The sequence below is a fragment of the Rhodnius prolixus genome, unplaced genomic scaffold (genome assembly GCF_049639745.1).
Source record: "Rhodnius prolixus isolate KJV_2025 unplaced genomic scaffold, Rpr scaffold_1, whole genome shotgun sequence".
In the NCBI taxonomy this organism is placed as follows: domain Eukaryota; kingdom Metazoa; phylum Arthropoda; class Insecta; order Hemiptera; family Reduviidae; genus Rhodnius; species Rhodnius prolixus.
In genome coordinates, this window is record NW_027411581.1 from 7,621,628 (window position 1) to 7,643,600 (window position 21,973).

A 21,973-nucleotide genomic window follows, 5' to 3' on the forward strand; every position below is an offset into this window, starting at 1 on the left:
GTTTTTGTTAAGTTTATTTTATATTACATATATACAACATTGTGGGATGAATACCTAGATTGAGAATGTAATTGAAGAAAACTATATTATTTGCGATAAAGCCAGATAATTATTACCTATTATTATAAACGTTTGACTACTACATAAAGTAACAATTACTTTGATCGAAGAATGAACTTGAACCAATGATTTTTATTTAAAAATAAAAATAAATAAAATAAAATCATTGATGTATGTTGGTGTAAGCATTTTTTAAAAAAGGTTTTGAATTTTTTAACCCCATAATTTTTTTATATTTTTTATAACGTTTTTCTTTTTAACCTGTAATTAATAGTTTGATTACTATAAATAACTAGGTATTACAGTCAATCTACAGTGCTACTTGAACATATATTTTGTAGACGAAAATGGCCAGCATAAGGGTCTGTGACATCTAATAAATTCTAAAAATGTGAAGGAAAAGTTAATGCAGTAAAATTACTTAAATAATATCAATGAAGTATAAATGAAATGATGGGTACTTGCTGATTTGTGTACCTTTTGGCGTTTAATCAACCCTTATACTTAACATTTGAAACTGTAAGTTTTTGTTAAGTAGTTAAATTGTGCGTTATGTATTTTGTAATATCCAGTCCCTGAGGAAGGCAATAAATTTGACGAAACGTTGGCGTAAAGACGGATTTGCTACTTTTAATTTTGACCGAATCCCTCGCTAGTTAAATCCAAAATGTTTTCATTATAATTAGGGGGACTTATTCCATATAACCACAATTACAAAAATTCGATCTGAAGGTTTGGTTTTGATCAGTCTAAAGAGTAAAACATTACTCACAACTCTAAAGCTCACTTAGAGGCATTACTATTTCTCAATACTAAACTATGTCAGCTTCCGTTAACGTATCTAACTTTAAATATCCTCTGACAGTGGTGATACCTCTACAATATTTCTACTACTAATATTATCCAGAAGTTCCTTATATATAGTTTCCAGAACTATGGAACTCTAACGGGAGCAAATAATTTGACCACTCCTCTCGGTTCCATTATTCAGTCCAACCTTGGAAATTTCTTATCTTTAACTATTTTTTTTTTTTTTTGCATTTATTGTGCTACAATCAGCGCGTTAGCGCTATAAGTAACAATGATAACAGTGAACAGTAGAAGTAAATGAGTGGAGAAGTTACCCAGTGGTAACACTCCAAAACATTATACGAGTATGGTTAGTCACTCTCTTCACTTGAGAGGAGATCAAGAGGCCACTGTCTTTTAAGACGTCTTTTTTGGGTTGTCAGGAAGAGTTCTAGAAGAAAGATTTTGGAGCTAGAGGATTTATATGAGATTGCAGGCTAAAGTGGAGTTTTCTGTATCGTGTTTTAGCACCTTGGGTGACAAAAGGAGTGTTACGGGTCAGTGTGTATAGTCAGGTTGGAGACATAAAATGGAGCGTTTACGATAGTTCGAAGTATTTTAGATTGTAGCGATTGAATCCTTTGGAGATTGGAGCGTTTGGTTGAACCCCACAGCTCCATTCCAAAGGCCCAGATGGGTTTCAAAATAGAAGTATAAATCAGTCTTTTGTTGTCCAGAGAAAGAGTCTTTTAAGTAGTCCATAGCGTCTGTTTAGTTCTGTTCTTTTAAGTCTAGTCTGTGGGTTCCAAATCTTTTCTTAATTAAAATATTTTCTTATAATTACAATTCACAAGATTAATTTATATTTGTAAAAACCTCTTTTTCATGTTTCGGGCCCCCCTCAATGCGGATATTTTTTGTACGAAAACTGAAAGTTGAAAATCAACACGAATTCAATATTGGGGTGTGTGTAGAGAGAGGAAGTTATGAAATATTTGGTATCAGGAAACATCAGGAAGCATTGCTCGGTTTGTCTAATTTAGCTGCCACAAACATTCACAATAATCCATTTCCCTAAATAGAACTTCTAAACGCTACAAGAGTTTGTAGTGTACGCTGGTAAGAGATAATTTTGTCAGTTCTGTCTTCATTTACATTTGTTGTCCGTGCCATTAGCAGCCAGTTGTCGATTCAAAGCCTGTTTGCTAAACACTAGCAAATTTCTTGTAATTATGTTCATTTAGTTCAGTAATAAAAATAGGGTAAAAGTGATTTTTAAATTTGGCGGACAGATGAATTTGGTGCACCTGGAGAATATTTTTGAAATTTATTAAAAAAAAAAATCAGATTGGTACAATCACCGGGACTTCCGCTTCCTGCAATTTCATTTTCTCTTAATCCAGATAAAAGGAATTATTACGATCGTGCCAAAATATTCGATTGCAAAGGCGCCACGGTAGCCGAGCGGTTAGAGGCTTTACCCGCAAAGCTAAGATGTATTGCGGTACTAGGCTATACTCCCGTGTCTATACCTTTAATGGTTAATATGAGAAATTTATAGTGAAGTATGTTTGCTAGTCGCCACGGTAGCCGAGCGGTTAGAGGCTAGACCCGCAAAGCTAAGATGTATTGCGGTACTAGGCTATATTCCCAGGCTAAACCTTTAACGGTTAATAAGAGAAATTTTGCAGTAAAGTATGTTTGCTAGTCGCCACGATACCCGAGCGGTTAGAGGCTAGACCCGCAAAGCTAAGATGTATTGCGGTACTAGGCTATATTCCCAGTCTAAACCTTTAACGGTTAATAAGAGAAATTTTGCAGTAAAGTATGTTTGCTAGTCGCCTCCGTTCGCGACACTTGCTGTAAAGTTTGCCTGAAAAAATAGGCGATTGCTTTACATTACTTTTATTCGATTGCTACTTTTTACCGGAAATAAGTAGGTGGTTCAAAATTTATCTCTTTCAGGCACACCTGCTATACTCGAGAATAAGTTTCTAGAAATATCAGCCAACCGGAAGTACCATTTTACTAAAACAATTTCGAGAGTTTTTTCCCCTCTCGAATAACTTGTACGAGAGTTTCTTCGAACATTATTCTGCGCTCAAACTGTTTTTTTTGAAACATTTTCTCGTTAGAATTCGATTTAAGGGTGATTGACGGTGGAGTTGGGGGTGGGGATACTTCGAATTTCCCCAATTTATGGTCGCATAACTTTTTTTGAATTTTTACTCACAAATTTTTCATTGGTAGAAAATAACCCGAGATAAAAAGTGCAACGTATTCAATAAAAGTAATAGAAACATTTTCTTATATTGATTTTATTTGTTATCTTAACAAATCTCTTTGAAAAATTATTTGTTCAATATTTCTCTTCCTCTTTGTTTGTCCTGCTTGGCTGCTTCCTTTGATTCGTTCAGCTTGAATATACAAAGAATTTATTCTTTGGGAGAATAAGGCCGCCAATAAACTTTTGTTGCTGCTGTTGCTATACATTTAGATCTTTTTACTTGAAAGCAGAGTATTTGTTTCTACCCATTTTCTTATTGTGATAACTTGCACTAAATTGCCTTATTCCATAAATAAAATCTCTCTCTCTAGAAAGATCTCTTCTGCATAATTTAGTTCTTTCTGTAAAAAATGAAAGCATGGACAAAAAATGAAAGAACAGAAATAAATAAAACGGTCACGTCCACGGCAAAAAAAAAATAAAAAAAAAAAATATATATATATATATATATATATAACAACTTTTTGAAGAGATCCAATAAAAATCTTCGTATTATTTCTTGCAATTTAAAAGAAATGAGGACAGATGCAATATGTATGCACTTATTTACTCTTTTCTTTCCGCTCTGAATAAGCTGAACTCAGGCACAATAATGTAAATCCATGCTTACTTCTGTTATTCTCAGCAAAATATAAAAGAAAACTCATTTCTTATCTCAGAAGTTTTATTTTATTTTCCTAATATTTACGAAATTAATAATAAAGTTAAATATTATTCGGATATTGTTGTTAAAAAAAAAAAATATATTTTTTATTTTCTGGCCGAAAAGAATGTACCAATCTAGCCAATAAATCATTGGCACCTCTTCCAAATCTTTTCCTTTACAATACGCCAATAAAATATTGTTCCTCTGTGAAAAACCTTGGTATCACTTTCGATCAAAACCTATCCCGGAAAAACCATGTTTCCCAAATCTCTCGTCGTTCCATCCATATCCTTAAGCAGGTTTAATAGTTCCCGTCACCTTTTTCCAATTAAGACCCGGCAACTCCTAGTTTCCTCTTTTATATTCCCCCATTTCGACTATGGTTGTTTAGTGTATGGCGGTCTTTCTGGTGATATTGAAGCTAAGCTCAAGCGCCTCTCTTGAACTGCTTCATAAGATTTATTTTCAGCATTTCCAGAGACTCTCGCATTTCGCACTCTGCTACGATGGGTTGAAGTGGCTTTTTCCTGTCTATCGCCGCCAATATTTTTTTGGCTTCTTTCCTTTTTCAAGTCATCCAGTCTCAAAGGCCTTCCTATATTTTTCAACTCCTTAAGTTTAAATCCTCCATCCATTCCCGTAACACTAGATCTCGCTCATCTGATCTCTATATTCCCTCTCACCGTACCTCATCCTTTGACAAGTCCTTCCTAATACGTGCTACCTCTCTCTGGAACTCCTTGCCTTCATCTGTCCGCCATGCTCCTACCCTATGAATCTTTAAATCCCGTCTATTTAGTTATCTACTTTCTATTCAGCTTCCTCCGAAATTATAATTGTTTTAATTTATTTCCTTAATTTCTGCTGTTTTATTATTTTATTTTTACTTTCATTTTCACTTATTATATTTTCACTTTTGTAAATACTTATTTATTTATTTAATTTCTGTATAATCACAGGCCAAACTGTTAACGCCTCTATTTGTTCCTGTATTTATTCTTTGGGGACAATTGTCCCAGAAAAATAAATTTCTTTTCTATTTCTATTTCTATTTCTACGCTGGAAAAACACGATTTTTAGATCCTCAATGCGAAAAAAGTATGTTTTCATCGCTCACGCGATATTCTTTTACAGAAATCAAAGTAACGTAATTTATTATATGATTTAGTTCAATTTTATGACATGTCACTGTAGTGAAAATGATCTATTAAAGAAAACGTTACAAAAGAGCCCCTTCAGAAGTCCCTATAAAATAATATATTTGTGAAATGATAATAGGGTTCGCATTTCCATTGGGAAACTCATTTTTCGCCCATATTAATATTATACAGGCTTTAAAACCTGTAAATATAATGAAATAAAGACGTCATGGTAGTTAACTAACTAGTCGCCACGATAGTCGAGCGGTTAGAGGCTAGACCCGTAAAGCTAAGATGTATTGCGGTACTAGGCTATATTCCCAGTCTATACCTTTAATGGTTAATATGGGAAATTTATAGTCGCCACGATAGTCGAGCGGTTAGAGGCTAGACCCGCAAAGCTAAGATGTATTGCGGTACTAGGCTATATTCCCAGTCTATACCTTTAATGGTTAATGTGGGAAATTTATAGTCGCCACGATAGTCGAGCGGTTAGAGGCTAGACCCGCAAAGCTAAGATGTATTGCGGTACCAGACTATATTCCCCGGTCTATACCTTTAATGGTTAATATGAGAAATTTATAGTAAAGCTAGTCGCCTCAGTCCACGACGCCTAACTAACACTAACACCTAACACCTAACACTAACTAGCTTCCCTAGTTAAGGGGCGAGCTTCGTAAAGCTAAGGTGTATTTAATCACTTCCGGTAGGATAATTGTTTAAAGGGTTGTTCGTCAAAAAATGCACGAAAAAGTGTCATTTTGTAAAACACCCAACTTTGACATTTTTTTTTTTTTTTTTAGTTAATCTTACAGAGGATGCGTAAAATTATAAGAGCGTAAACCTACTTACAAACGGGGGACAATTTGAAAAATATTTGCCAATTTGGAAATTTTATATTAGAAATTCAGGTTTGTGTCAAATTAATAGTTTTCTTTTCATTTTTAATGAACGAAAAAATATAATAATAATTTTAATGGAATTCGTACAAGCAAAGAATGAACTGGCCACCAGTATAAAGGGTCTGTAACATGTAATAAATTCTAAAAAATATTAATGAAAATTTAATGCAGTAAAATTACTTTAATGGTATAAATGAAATGTTAGGTACCTGCTGATTTCTGTACCTTCTGGCGTTTAATCAACCCTTATACTTAACTTTTTAAGTTGTAAGGTTTTTGTTAAGGAGATTTTCGTACCTTTCAGGATAGATTTCTCTTTTTGTCTATTTTGCAAAGCTACATATCCGTTTTTACAGTTTCTTAACATTTGGAATAAGCAGTACCTTCATTATAATCTGATATGGTGTTAAGTCGGAACCGTAACCACCACTGGAGAGATCTTTTAAAAGAATGCTTAGAGTTGCGGTCTCCCCAAAGAATCCACAAAAAACAATTTTCTTAGGAAAACGTTTTGAATAAAATTGGAAGGTCTTTGTCCTTAAAAAGCAAAACTAGATGGCGAATACAGTACTTCCGGTTAAGAGAAGTAAGAAACTTCGATTTCAGTACTTCTCTGTAAAAGGCAAAGAGAAATTAAACTTAGATTAGTGTATTTGTAATCCCAATTCTCACACATTATTCCCTTTCATGAAGTTCTATCGAGAATTAATTGTAAAAAATTATTACATTGGCCAATAGACGCGTTTCCATTGTTATGCAAAGCTGAACGCTTTCGCGTGATTTAAATTTTCGCAACACCCATTACGGACTTATAATTGCTTTTTGGTGATTAATTAGTTTATCGATTAGTATCGATTATTGTACTTTTAGGTTGGAATAGTGTTACTCCGTGAATTTCTATTGTTTCTTTTCTAATTAATACTTGAAATTAATTTCAAATCAAAAGTTATTGCCGCCTTTTGTCGCCATTCAAAACAATGTTATTGTGCTTGAGGACTTTCAGTTTATGCTTATACGAGGGTCGTTTGAAAAGTCCGTGCAAAAATAAAAACTACTTAATTTTTTGGGGTAAACCTTTTTTATTTTTCAACATAGTCTCCTTTTAGGCTTATACACTTCGTCCAACGCTGCTCTAGTTTGTTGATCCCTTCCGAATAATAGGATTTGTCCAAGTCTGAAAAATAGCCATTCGTTTCTGCAATCACCTCCTCGTTTGAATAAAATCGTTTTCCCGCCAGCCATTTCTTCATATTGGGGAACAAATAGTAGTCCGAGGGAGCCAAGTCTGGAGAATAGGGGGGATGTGAAACGAGTTGGAACCCTATTTCCATTAATTTTGCGACCACAACTGCTGAGGTGTGAGCTGGTGCGTTGTCGTGATGGAAAAGGACTTTTTTTGTGGGCCAATCGTGGGCGTTTTTCTTGCAGCTCGGTTTTCAAACGGTCCAATAACGATGAATAATATGCACCTGTAATAGTTTTACCCTTTTCCAGATAGTCGATGAGGATTAGTCCTTGCGAATCCCAAAAGACAGTCGCCATAATCTTTCCAGCCGAAGGAACGGTCTTCGCCTTTTTTGGGCGCAGATTCCCCCTTGGTAACCCATTGTTTAGATTGTTCTTTGGTCTCAGGAGTGTAGTGATGTATCCATGTTTTATCCACAGTGACGAAACGACGCTTAAAGTCCTGCGAATTCTTCTGGAACAGCTGCAAACCGTCCTTGTAACACTTCACACGATTTCGTTTTTGGTCAAGCGTGAGCAATCGCGGCACCCATCTTGCGGATAGCTTTGTCATGTCCAAATGTTGATGCAAAATATTATGTACCCGTTCATTCGAGATGCCCACAGAACTAGCAATCTCACGCACCTTCACTCTTCTGTCATCCATCACCATATCATGGATTTTATCAATGATTTCTGGAGTAGTAACCTCAACAGGGCGTCCAGAACGTTCAGCGTCACTTGTGCCCATATGGCCACTCCGAAAATTTTGAAACCACTTATAAACTGTTCTAATCGAAGGTACAGAGTCACCATAATGTTTATCAAGTTTCTCTTAGTCTCCTCAGGCGTTTTGCCTTTCATGAAGTAGTGTTTAATCAACACACGAAATTCTTTTTCGTCCATTTTTTGAAAATCACTCGACTTCCTCGATTCAAACGAATGCCAAACACAAAGAAATAGACCGATCTGGCTGAAACTTGGTGTGTGTTCTTCCAAGAGATGCTACTAACTAAACATAACCTCGATACACGCCAGTGGTGCTATCTCTCTGACTTTGCACGGACCCTCGTATTTGGGAATAGATGGCATGCTTCGATATTCTTTTGTTAAGTTGGGCATGACTGACTGTGCTCAGTAAATCTTTTCTTGATGAGATATTTACCAGTCTGCCGTGTGTATCTATTGTTGCAATCCAGAACATTGCACACTTTGTTCTTGTACGATCTGTTTCTATAGAACTTACCCGTTATTCGTATTCTAGTTTTATATTTTCTTTTACTTCCTAAAGAATTTGATTAATTTCTTGAACTAAATAACATTTGAAAATAAGAAGTTCTACTAGGAAAATGGAAAAAGCTATTCATTTTTCTATTGAAAATTTTCTGTCCTATTTAAAATTGCCTACATTCTTCAGTGTTGTGAATGAAATGTAGAGGAAATAGGTTGCAAGTTGTTAAGTCTGCACATTCTTTTGGTTATTTCCTCGAAGTTGTTTTATATTTGCAACATCCAAGAAATCACCCAAACAAGCCGATCTTAGAAACTAAGGCATTTTTTTTTAGGAACATTCACGATATTATAGCTCTAGCCTTCGAACAGAACAGGTATACTAAACTTTGATCCGTTTAGACTTCATCCAGCATCTGATTTGCTTGGGAATCCTGGGATTTGGTAACTTTCTGGATTAGATAAACTGTTTTCCTCTTCTCAAACCTGTTGTAAACATTGACAACCTTAGACCATTTACTGATGTTGTCTCCTTTGTCTCTAAACAGCATCTACAAGGGCAATCAAGTTCTCTATGTTCTCTTCGTAGCTGTCGATGGTTACAGAAAGAAGTAGCAACAACAAGAAAGTTGTTGACGCTTGCTCAGTCTGCTGATCAGACAAGATTTAGGTTTCTATCTAGGTAGGATGTATCCTCTCTTTCGGTTTTAGAGATTCCTTTAAGCCACGAAGCTGTATAAACCTCATAAGAAAGAATCGCTGGTGTTTCTTTACCATTCTGCAACCTCCTCATCACTTTCGACGTCATTATACCCGGATACCCAGAACAGGAAGTTTAATTTTTCTTGGCTAAATCATTGAAAACTGCTGAGGAGGAATCATTAACATTTATCGAAGTTATCATCAAATATAATAACAGTTTTCATAGGTTATTATTCTGTCATAATTTAAATGAATACTATTTCAGATACCATTATTTGATGATGATGCTGTGTCACAAATCTAGAATTTTCCCATTAAATTTGTGAGCTTTTCTCCTATTAATGTTAAACTGACAAACTACTTCATAATTGTGTTAAATTGAGAGATATTAAGATTAAAAGAGAGATGGGTAATATAAATATATAATTTTCAAACTTTACGATTGGTGCAATAACACTTAATAATTTATTCAGTTCAAATATAGTTCAGCTTTTACGATCTCATGCTTATCACATGAAATATTAATGATCTGTAAACCATTTTAAGGCGATTATCGTGTAACCTTAATGTTTACTGCTTGCTTCAGTTTTCTTGAATAGATAATGAACCGCTAATTCTTGGTTGAAGCTTTGCATAATGTTAATTTTGATTTTTCTGTTTTTTTAAGAATGCGACTCTGGTCTAAGAGAGATTACCATTATTCTATTACTTAGCTATTTACTAAAAGCGTTAGATACTTTATTGATTGTTAGTTTTCCCTAAGTGGAAAAGAAAGTATTAATGGCTGGGAAAAAGGTTTTCACTTTGCCTTGACTTGTTCCTTAAGTAAAGTATAGGAAATGTAGTGTAAGATGTCAATGGGATGGAACAAGAAATACCCTAAGCTTTCGAAAGCCTCTCAAGGACCATACATGTCGAGAAAACCCACAGTTTTACCAACAAATATCTAGAACAAAAACTCTTAACGCTGATTTTTACCACTTAAGTCTGCCATTTTTCGTAAACACTGCCTTTTTACTCGTATTTCACCCTTTAAGGTTGGTAGCGCAGACTTTGTGATCTATTTCTGCGGCAATTTTTTTTTTTTTTTCTTATCTTTTAACTGTTTTATTCTGGAATGCCCTATGATCCCCTGAAGGTGACAGATTAAGTCTTTTGAAACGTTGGGAAAATTAAAAAAATATAATAAAAAAGACGTTATTATTTTTTAATTAATTTGTAAGTACTGATTAGTTAACAAACACTATATTATAGTGTTGTGATTTTATCCGTCATTGTGCACAAGTTTATTGATATCCTTGACCTGTTTCGAACATTCATTCATTATCAGAGCTGGATTTATCAGTTTGCGGTGGAGATTTTGACTTAAACTAAGTTTGCGAACAGGTCCTCTCCTCTTTGCGTAGATTGCGATGAGGAGGAGAATTTCAAACATAATAATGATATATCCACGTTATGTACGAGTAGAAAGGAAACAAATGTTTGACGACTTATACCGATATTTTTAGAAGCACCCTTTCGCTACGAAGACATAATATTCTCCGCCCAACATCTATGTGCTTAAATCTATAGCAGAGCTAGCTAAGAAATATGAGTGTATTTAAATGTTATAGCCTATTAGAGTGAATGGAAGAAAATGTTAAGAGAAGGATTACGTGATTTTAATTCAGGTTAAGCTATAAGGATGGCAGGAATATAGAGAACTGATCCATCCATTAGTTGTAGTATATGTAAATAGTTGTATAGAGTAGAGGGATGAATGAGTGAAGCGAATGTATTTATAGGTAAGAATGGAGAGTGAGTGATATTCTAGTGATAAGCATCTAGACGATGCTGGCTGTTTGGCGAAAGCCAATGCCAAAAAACGAAAAAAAACAAAAACAAACCAACTGTGGCTGTGTCATGGACACGGCCGTGTGTTGTACTTGAATACGTTTACGTAACGGGTTATATTTTTTATATAAAATATTTTTATTTATGTATTTAGGATGAAATCGAGGAAAAACGTCGTAGTGAAACGTGCACTAGCTGCTGCCCAATGTGTCTTCATAATCGACGATCGAACACAATGTATGCCTATACAGTCCGTTGTCGATGTAGAAGCGATTTCATCATCCACTTGCATCATTTCAACCGGCCCCAGCTGCAGATCACCCCACCGTCGTTGATCCGCTCGGCCGCATTCATTCTTTTACGTTCCCGGCACAGCTTGACTCTGTCATATGGTGTTTTATTATTACCATTCGATTGTTCTTGAGAAGCCCTTTCCACACCGTATAAGAACTCTGTATTTGGTTTTGGCTTTTCGATTCGTATAGGCCGACATTATATATTTTTGATAATATTTTTTTATCCTCACACCTTATTATATTCACTGTCACTATTTTACACTAATGTTTTATATAAAATCGATAGATTGTGACGACAGCTGACGATTAAAACTTAAACGAACATCGTAGCTTCTCCGAGTCAAAACTGCGATGCGTCACAGTCCTCGCTTATCTTCATGAATTCTTTGATCCTATCTAGTGGTCTAATTTAATTTTGGATGTAGACGATGGATTCGAAACTATAATGCCAAACTGTATCCCCCGATTTTGTTATCATTAGGTTTTTTGGATTGCCTCCATATGATAGCATATTTAAAGGCGTATTTACGTCAAAAAAGTTTGCGAACTCATACTCGTACTTCACTTATTAACTATTATAATTATATATTTTAAAGGGAACTGACGTCATACCTGATCTAATCATTCAGTTATAGAGAATGGCAGGTAAAATCTGGAGACTATTTTGTAGACGTACCGGACGTTAGTATATACACGAGAAAATAGGAAGTGAACTTCCGAGAATGAGAAACTTCCAGATTTTTCTTCGTAATGTAAAAGAAAGAAATATGTTAGAAAAAAAAACATTTTTCTTCTACAGGAAATTGTAGAGAATAAAATATGGGAAAAAACTTCAGTTCATTGCGAAGAAACATACTGTGTTAAGATGAAACATCTTAATTAATACAGTGATAAATATTTTAATTAAAATTAGAAAAAAAAGTTGGAAGTAACTGAAGAAGCTAGTGGAAACCAACTGGAATTTACAAACCATCTTTTGAACAAACACATTTTATCAACAATGCTTTTAAAAAGCAGCCCTCAACATTTTCTACCACAAAATATATAATAATATACGCGCGCGTGCGCAAACACTTCCTGTCGTATGTAATTTAAATGAATGCATAAACTTCCGTAAAGTTTTTGCTTGATAAAGCTAAAGGAGAAAACGAAAAAACAAACAAATTACATTGTAAGCTACAAATTAGAATGATTTTCTCGTAGTGCCTGCAGTAACTGAGATAAAACTTTATAATAATATAATTTACTTTTTAGCAAATAGTTTTAGTAGAACATATCTCGTTTTAAATAATTCGGCTTTTATTATTATACTTTAAAAACTTTTTCAATTTTCATTCAACCGGAAGTTCCTCTTTAAAGTGAGGTTTTCTCAGTTTTTTCAAAGATTTTCTCGCAAACTGCTTCACCTACTTTCATTACACCTGTTCTTATGCTTACCAATAGATCTACGAGGTCTGTAATTAAGTAATGAGACTGATTTTTTTAAATGTTTTTATTCAAAAAGAATTACAATTCTATACTGTCACCTTCAAAATAACTTCCTTCTGAAGCCACACAATGCTGGAGACGTTTCTTCCACTCCTCATAGCAGTGCTCGAACTCCGAAACTGGAATAGCCTTCAGCTGGTCGGTTACAGCCGTTTGAATGTTTTCTTCAGTCCCAAAATGAGTTTCCTTGAGGTGATTTTTCAACTTCGGGAAGAGAAAAAAGTCACAAGGACTCAAGTCAGGCGAATAAGGAGGCTGAGGAGCCACAGGAATGTTTTTACTGGCCAAAAACTCTGGTTTATTGAAATTGCTGTGTGACAAGGAGCATTATCGTGACGCAACACCCACTTGTTCTTGATGTTTGGTCTCACACGAACGACCCTTTTTCGAAGTTTTTCAAGAACCTCTCGGTAAAAGTGTTGATTGACCGTTTGAACTTGAGGTAGAAACTTGAGGTGGACGATTCTATGGATATCGAAAAAAACAAATCAGCATGCATTTAATCTTCGACTTCGCCATCCTTGCTTTTTTTGGGCCTTGGAGAGGTTGAAGTGTGCCACACTCCATGCTCTGGCGCTTGGTTTCTGGGTCGTACTCAAACACCCAAGACTCGTCACCAGTAATGACACGTTCCAGAAAATGGGATCAAACCTCAAGGGAACTCATTTTGGGACAGTCGAAAACATTCAAACGGCTGTAACCGACCAGCTGAAGGCTATTCCCCAGTATCGGAGTTCCTCGAGCACTGCTATGAGGAGTGGAAGAAACGTCTCCAGTTATTTTGAAGGTGACAATATGGAATTGTAATTCTTTTTGTATAAAAAAAATTAAAAAAAAAATCAGTCTCATTACTTAATTTACAGACCTCGTAACCACATCTTATGTTCATCTCATTTTATGTTTAATTTCGGGAGCACTTATTAGAATGAACGTTAACCTTAGTGCGTGCTCATTAAATAGAACGAATTGTGCGCAATTGCTTGGTTGACTATAGTTATTTGAGTTCCAAATGAGGGAACAACATCAGCTTTATGCCTAATGCAATTTTAAAGACGTTTATGACCTTAGCAATTGATGTGCTCCCCCCCCCCCCAAACTCTTATTTTAAACATTTAAAAGTGCATTTAAGAAGGAGAGGTTAATGTTGGGCTTCCCAGTGACACACTAAAGTACCTTTTACATCATTAATTAGGGTGAATAATAGTTTTTTAGCCTCCAGAGTAGGGTACCCTTGTCGTGCATTTTTTGAACTAGGTTTTCTCGTTTGATACAGTTTCCTGGAAAAAAAAATTGCTTTTTAGGGGAAGAAGAAATTAAAGTCAGTCCAGTATTTAGTAAACATTCAAAGTCTGAAAGAAAATCGGTCACGTTAGACAGCTAACATATGTATATTGGCCGGTATACAGAAAAACAGTATGAGTATGCGCCGTATTAAATTATAAATTCAGATGCTTGATAAATAGACGAAAATTGAATTTAATAGGTTTATAAAATAATTGCAACCAAATATCCACATTCCTTTTCGCATAGGAATATCTCATTTCCGTTTTCATATGTTGGTGGCCATAATTTATCTACAAAATGTAGAATCATTATTATTTTAGAGTGACTCTACCGAGTTACAGAATAACGTAATAAATTCTAAGTTTAATCATATTCTCATTTGTAACTGGAATAGTTTAAAACGGAATTATGACGTTTCTCGTAATTTAATTTCTATGCATAGTTTTCATGGCATGATGTCATCTTCATTCATAGCTATTCATTATGAAATAAAATCGATTTGAGCGACTATCTCTTTCTAGCAGATATTTGGGCAATTTTCATCATAACTGCTTAACCAAAAATGGTAACTTACAATGACATATTTTCCTGAACATGTTGTTAAAACATTCTTTAATATTTAATTATTTAGGCGCCACGATAGCCGAGCGGTTAGAGGCTAGGCCCGCAATGCTAAGATGTATTGCGGTACTAGGCTATATTCCCCTGGTCTATACCTTTAATAGTTAATATGAGAAATTTACAGTAAAGTATGTTTGCTAGGCGCCACGGTAGCTGAGCGGTTAGAGGCTAGACCCGCAGAGCTCAGATGTGTTGCGGTACTAGGCTATATTCCCTGTCTATACCTTTAATGGTTTATATGAGAAATTTATAGTAAAGTATGTTTGCTAGTCGCCTCCGTACATGACACTTAATTTGGTAGTTGGAGATAAAGTACGCCAGTAATAATACCCATTACATTACTTTTTAGTAGGTCGCCAAAGTCCGAAATGTGGTTTATAAAACTATATATTTCTGGCGTTTAGTAACTTAAACAAAATACTTCATGCTTAGTAAGCTCAAACTTTAATTGAAAATGCTGCTAAGTCCGCAGTGCTGCATAATATCGTTGATTTTCTCCGTCGCAGTGTGCAAGTTTATTGTATCCCCCTGACACCATATAATTATTCAATAAAAATGCCAAAATTAACTAAAAATTATGTTTGAATTATCTTTATAAATATTAAATTTCTTGAATTTGGTTCCATGTCACAATAATTTTTTTTTTTAGCGGAAGTAGAAAGAGCTTTCCATCAAGTTTAAAGTTCATTGTGAATTATATATTTTTCTGAAATGATTTGCTTTCATTGTCTAACAATGTAAAAAATCAGTACCTGGATTTTTCTCAGTTACTCCCCAGGTGAGGCCTGCTCATTAAGAGAATTAATTCATTAGTGTATTCTTTTTTATTATTTAATTTATTTCTCTAAGACTTATCAAGATTGCAGTCCTTGGATTCAATTAGCACTGGTACTTTTCCAGCTTCAGTCAAGATTTTAATCTAATCTCCTTCCGTCTTAAGGTTGATTAGCTGTTCTAATTATCTGTATTTTCTTTCGAATTAAAAGTTACATTTCTTAATCAAAATATTCTGGAAGACATTTAAATTTTTGAATTTAGAAATCTTGTAAAATAATTACGAACATTGGCCGTCGTCAGGTAGGATTGAAATTGCTTCCTTTTTATTGGTGAATTGAACAAAAATTTCTTTTATCGATAATTCTACTGAACGTAAGTTAATTAAGTTAATTGCGATTATTGAATTTGACTCGATATGTATTGGTGACCAGTTTTATACCGCAGCATTTGATATCAAATTAGGTGATCAAATTTATGGTTCAATGTTTCGCTCTCAGAATCAAATTACGATCAGTTTCAATAATCAATCAATTTAATAAAACGGTCCCCCACCTTTCTTCTGGCAACAATTCTTGTTTTATCCTTTCCCATCATTTTGAGTATTATCTTCAGCATTGCATCCACAAAACTTTGCCGCGACAATTGTCTTATTTATTGGCGTGTCTCGGAACAGGAAGGCACAGAAAATTGCTTTTTCTCCGATCAGATCGACGAGCCATTAGTTTATTTCTTCAACATTCTCTACCATCTTGAGTAATACTTTACCTAACGTAGAATTTTAAAATTTTTGCACTCCGATGGGGCTCCTGTCCACCTGTCCCCATCAACCCTTTACAACTGCTTTACTGGATAAAATAAATAATAATTGAATAACTATATTCTTCTCCAAAGACGTCTCGTGAAGTCTGGGTAGCACCAAAATACTGAGAGTTGAAATAATTAAAAACAAGCATATTTATGAACAAATAAAGAATTAATATGCATACGAAAATAATGCTTTAATTTATGCAATGAAATAATTGGTTTAATTACATTATTAAGTCCAAACTGGAACAAATTAGAATGTAAATATTAGTCCGCTGGAGGGGTTTCTGTTCCCCTAAGCACTCCAACGAAAGAGGCTTATTATGCCAACCGCAAGGTAAATAGAGTCCTCTCTCTTCTTTAATCAACCTTAGGTTAATCAACTCAAACTTAGTGTAGGAAAGAGGCTTTTGTTAAGACGAAGAAGGCCGCCTTTGAAGTTCTAGTTGGAAAACTAGACCATATTGGACCAACTCGGGATTTCCCTGAGTAGCAGTTGTTTTTGCAGATTATCTTCTCGGGTCTGCAGCAACTACAGGGAGACCTTAAAATGCTAACTAGTGATTGTAGTGGAAATTTGTTCGGGTGTAAGAAGACTTTTCTTCTACTCCTATCATATTCTATAATTTACAAAAAGGACTGGGTCCAAACTTAAGCGCAACTTCGAAGAACGTAACAAATAAAACTTCTTAGCAATAAGATATTAAGTTCACATTATGTTTACAACAGTTTGCTGTTAAAATATTCAACCAATCTGCAGCATAAATTCCTCAAATTGTTCACCTAATGAATGTTCAAAGCAAATCATTGAATTTCCCCTAAATACTAGTCTCTTCGTGATACCATCAAAGGCACCCGACAATGAAGGACGTTAACTTTGAACATGGACTTTCCTACTTTCCTTTCATAGAATGGGCCTCTTGCAGTGGCTCTTGCCTCATTAAACCTGTCCGGTAGGACAGTTAGTTCTATAAGGGTTTATCGTCAAAAAAACTGCACGAAAAAGCGTTGAACGTTGGACAATTCTCACCTTTGACAATTCTTTCTCTTTGACAGTAATGCATTACAATGTGCTAAGCAATGTGAAAGTTCTGTATGATCATTGTGACATGAATTAGTGAAGTAAAGTAATCGCCTATTTTTTCAGGCGGGGCTTAACGTCCAACTACCAATTAGGTGTCGCGGACGGAGGCGACCAGCAAACATACTTTAATGTAACTTTCTTTTATTAACCGTTAAATAAAATCCAAGGCCAAGACCGGGAATCGAACCCAGTACCACAATACATATTAGCTTTGTAGGTCTCGCCTCTTAACCGCTCGGCTACCGTGGCGCCCAGTTACATGAATTAGTACCTGTTAAAACACGTAATAAGGCCCTATTCCAATTGTGGTTATAACTCCTGATCCTCTCCTGTTTAGTAACCCAGACTTTAGTACGTTTAGGTTTGTCCTTTGGTAATGCTTAGGTTTGATTCTCTAGCCCTACTTTATGCATAATCTAAAAAAAATAATTTTTTTTTCACACTCATTTCGTAGCGTTTTATAGTTGTTCACGGTGCTCTTTGCTTTGACATGATCCAGTCTTGATTTCATACTTGAGTTTAGAGTATCAGTGTGATTCCATCTGTTATTGTTCTTGCACATCTGGATTGCTCTAGATTTTACAGCATTTTGTAAAGATATTAGTGGAGTCCTGGTTATTTTACACAATTCATGGAGAAAAATTTGTTCGGTCATGAAAAATATTCGAAATTTCCCTATTTTAGTGTAAGTGGAAAAAAGAAGCGAAAAAAATCTATTTGTAAGACTAGAATTGATTTCTGATGGCAGAATTTATGTAGCTTAAGTGATGTGTAGTAATTGTATCTTGTTTATTTTGGAGGGATTCTGACATAAACAGCACAATAATACTGCAATCCAGAATAACAAGACAGAGTATAAACATCTCATGGTCTAGTTTACAACAGACATAATACGAAACAGTAGACAAATAAAGAGGACAAATACACATTTTAGGGCTAGAATTTATTTGTGGGGGAAGAGAAAAATTGTGATCGAATTACATTTCTTTTCGACTTTGGGCCCACACTGAGTGCGGGAGGTTTTTTCCCCTCGATGGTTTAACTAAAATCAATTTTAAACCAAAAAACTTTTAACGAGATTAATAAAACAGTTTAAATGAACGAAAATTAAATTAGTTTGCGTTTATTAAAGAAAATGTAATCTAAATTATTTATTCTTGGATACAATCTGCGTAAACCTGTTTTAGAAGCAAATCTGTACAAAATTTCGATTCGAATGACACTTCATTCATGACAATCGGTTCACGTGTCGATAATTTGAAACGATTGCTATACTTTCCCTTAACAAGTGTAAGAGCTGATCGCCGCTTTAATGTTACGTAGAGGAGCCCTAACTCTATCATCCTACCAAATTATTTCAAAATCGGGCTAAGATTTACAGAGTAATTAGTAATAATAATTTTGGAGGGGGCCTTACATAAAGGGGGCTAACTCCTCTCCTATTCGATGTACAGCGTCGAGACCCCCAAAAGGCACATCTACATAAAATTGTGAATCGAATGACACCTCATTCATGAAAATCGGTTCACGCGTTTAGGCGCTACGCAGTTTACAAAAAAGGTAACAACAACAACAACAACAACAACAACAACAACAACAACAACAAGAACAACAACAATTTCTGAAATTGCAGTTTTTGCTCATTTTCGGCAACTTTTTTCTCAAAACCTATTAGATCTGGGTTGTTGCAAAAAAATTACAGCTATAAAGGAGGGTTTGCCCTATATTTTAAAGAAAATTTGGGAATTTTATCTTTTATAGAAAAAGAGAAAAAAATTGTCAAAGTTGGGTGTTTTTCAACGTTACGCTTTTTCGTGCAGTTTTTGACGATCAACCCTTATACAACTGTCCTACCGGACAGTTTTAATTAAGTGTGCTTCAAACTACGCACGAATTTCCGTGACAAATGCTTAGAAACTTAGCGTTTTTAGCTAACCGACTTAAAGTTTTAAGATTAGAGCAATCTGTTTTTAATTTCTCACTGATTTCAATAACTGTTCTAAAACTTCAAATATGTTATCTTTTCTAAAAAAAAAAAAATTAAGTCTCCGTCTTGTTTCAAACTTCCTTAATTAAAACAATGTTATAAAGTGGCTAGAATTTTGTAAAGCGGTTGTTTACTCATCACCACTCTTCCGTACATTCAACTATTTTAATTAGGAAATTCTAGGACGTAATCTTTGTACAGATAAACTTGTCAAGTTATAGACAACTATTTAAACAACTAAATACTTCTCCAGATAGTAATTTTAAAACAAAAATGGGACACTTTTTAAAAAATAATGTGACTTGTTTTGCTTTTTAATGTAAGGCGCATCAACATCTCTAAGATTATTGGCCCAGGTGAATTTTATTCAGCCAATCACAGATAAGATAATAGGGTGGCCCTTAAGGTCTACGCCTCTACGACCCCTTTGGATCTATTGTGGCTCCCCCCCCCCACTCAAAAGCTCACCCTCCAGACCTGTACTTTTAATCAGACTCTTAATTCTGGAGAGCAACTCCTGGGTAAAGCTCACAGGCCTTGGGTTTTCCTCCCCGAGAAGTAACATCCTTAGCCTCACGAGCCCCTCACACTGACACAACACGTGCAGTGCCCTTTCCTCCTCTTTCTCCTGACAGAACCTACAAAGGCTAACCTGCTAATCTGCCAGGCCCATCACAGATAGTTTTATTTGTAAGAAAGAAACTCTAAGGTAACTCAGCGTGGGAATCCAGTGCGCTAATCACTGAACTAATCTCTTCCCTTTTGTGGCTATAAATATTAATAAATTATAACTAGTTCAGAGAAAAGCAAAAGAATTTTAAAGTCTTTAAAGAATGTTTTAAATGGATACTTATCGGAAAACAGACTATCATATGTTCATTAATCTTACTATCACCATTAGAAAGAGAGAAGGAAGATTAAAGTGAATAAAATGCTAAACATGATGCTTCCTCGCTTTCTGCAACAGGTGGGGACATTGTGCTTCTATCCCGCCGCCCCAGTTCACAACACTTCTCTGTTAAGATCTCGCAGAGATTTCTAATCGTCTCTCTTTCATCTGTTGTAAGTACATGGCGAGCGTTTAAACGGTAAAGAATAAAAATGCTACTTTTTTTTTGTTAAGTGGTGTTTTTTTGATTCATTATTGTTTCAGTAAAGTAATCGCCTATTTTTTCAGGCTGACTTTACATCCAACTACCAAATTAGGTGCCGTGGATGGAGGCGACTAGCAAACATACTTTACTACAAATTTCTCATATTAACCATTAAAGGTATAGACCGGGGAATATAGCGTAGTACCGCAATACATCTTAGCTTTGCGGGTCTAGCCTCTAACCGCTCGACTACCGTGGCGACTAGCAAACATACTTTATTATAAATTTCTCATATTAACCATTAAAGGTATAGACTGGGAATATAGCGTAGTACCGCAATACATCTTAGCTTTGCGGGTCTAGCCTCTAACCGCTCGACTACCGTGGCGACTAGCAAACATACTTTACTATAAATTTCTCATATTAACCATTAAAGGTATAGACTGGGAATATAGCCTAGCACCGCAATACATCTTAGTGTTGCGGGTTTCGCATTCTTTTATAAATTTTAGAGTTTTGTATAGTAGAAAGTTTGAATAAACGAATAAAAAATGCTTTTAGTGATATTTTCGGTATGAACCTTTAAGTTAATACCGGAACCGACAGATAAAATTTGCGAAATGTGACTAGATCCGACTTCGCAACTTTATACTGTGTTAAGAACAAGTTCAAAAACCTTGTAACTCGAGGCGGGTGTTGATATGGTGATTTTGAAATGTGGATTTTAATAGTAAAAATATGGCTTCCGCTCATGACCACGTTAAGCCTCGTCTACCTTTTACTCGTCACCCACTTCATGAAGACGGCATCATTGCCCTCAGCGATCGCTACCATCTCATGTCTATATTACAGTTCATTAATACCATTTCACAGAATTTCTATAGGACAAATGATTGACTATTGCAATAGTCAGTAAATTACTCTTGGTTCATAGCAAGCCCCAAGAAACTCGCCCAAGAAAGAGATGAAAGGGTAGTATGAATAGCATTGTAAGTTCTTGTTCAAGGGTTTTTTTTTAGGGTTTCCAAACTTGACTGTAGCATTTTCTTTGGTTTTCTCCGCCCTTATAAAGGGTTCCCAATTGCTCATAGTTTAACAGTCAGCTTCAAGACTGTCCCTGTTAACTTCTGTCGGATTTGTAAAGATTCTTGGTGAATAAAAACCATCCGCAGCTGTTCCCTTAAAATCTTTTTTTATCCGACATAAATCAAAACAAGCGTGTTATTGCAGATAAATCTTCCTTAACCAGTGTTGCAGATCCAAACCAAATGGTCAACTTATAACCAACCTATAAAGTTATGATTTATAATTTAGTATAACGGAGTAAAATTGATGAAAATATTTTTTATTAATCAATTTTCTTTGTTCAACACATTTCTCTCTGAAATAATGTTACTAGAAGAGACTAAATATTTGATGAAGAGCTGAGAAAATAAAAGAGAAATAAAATAAACACAGCAGTTAGCCGCAGGTGTCGTTTATGGCAAATTTGTGAAATAAGGGAAGAGAAATTGTTGGCGAGGGAGCTCTCTTTTTTTTACTCTCCTTTCTCTCTCAGGCTTTAACTTTGTCTCAGGCTTTATCTTTCTCTTAGGCTTTATCTCTCTCTCTTTTAGGCTTTATCTCTCTCTTTTAGGCTTTATCCCTTGTTTAAACAATAATTTATTTTATGCATATTTCATGGGACATTTAATTTGTCCATTTTTCTTATTGCAAATTAAAAATG

General features: G+C 35.1%; 1 protein-coding gene and 1 long non-coding RNA gene across 7 annotated transcripts in view; one reads left to right on the top strand and one right to left on the bottom strand.

Annotated features, from left to right (window-relative positions):
• LOC141453662 (uncharacterized) overlaps positions 1 to 480 on the bottom strand; it is a 354,403-nt gene extending 353,923 nt beyond the window's left edge. Inside the window, exon 1 of the long non-coding RNA XR_012458114.1 lies at positions 432 to 480. This is a non-coding gene — a long non-coding RNA (uncharacterized lncRNA). The remainder of the gene's footprint in view (positions 1 to 431) is intronic.
• Positions 1 to 21,973, top strand: part of LOC141453573 (RYamide receptor-like) — a 135,580-nt gene that overhangs the window by 22,368 nt on the left and 91,239 nt on the right. The window lies entirely within an intron of this gene.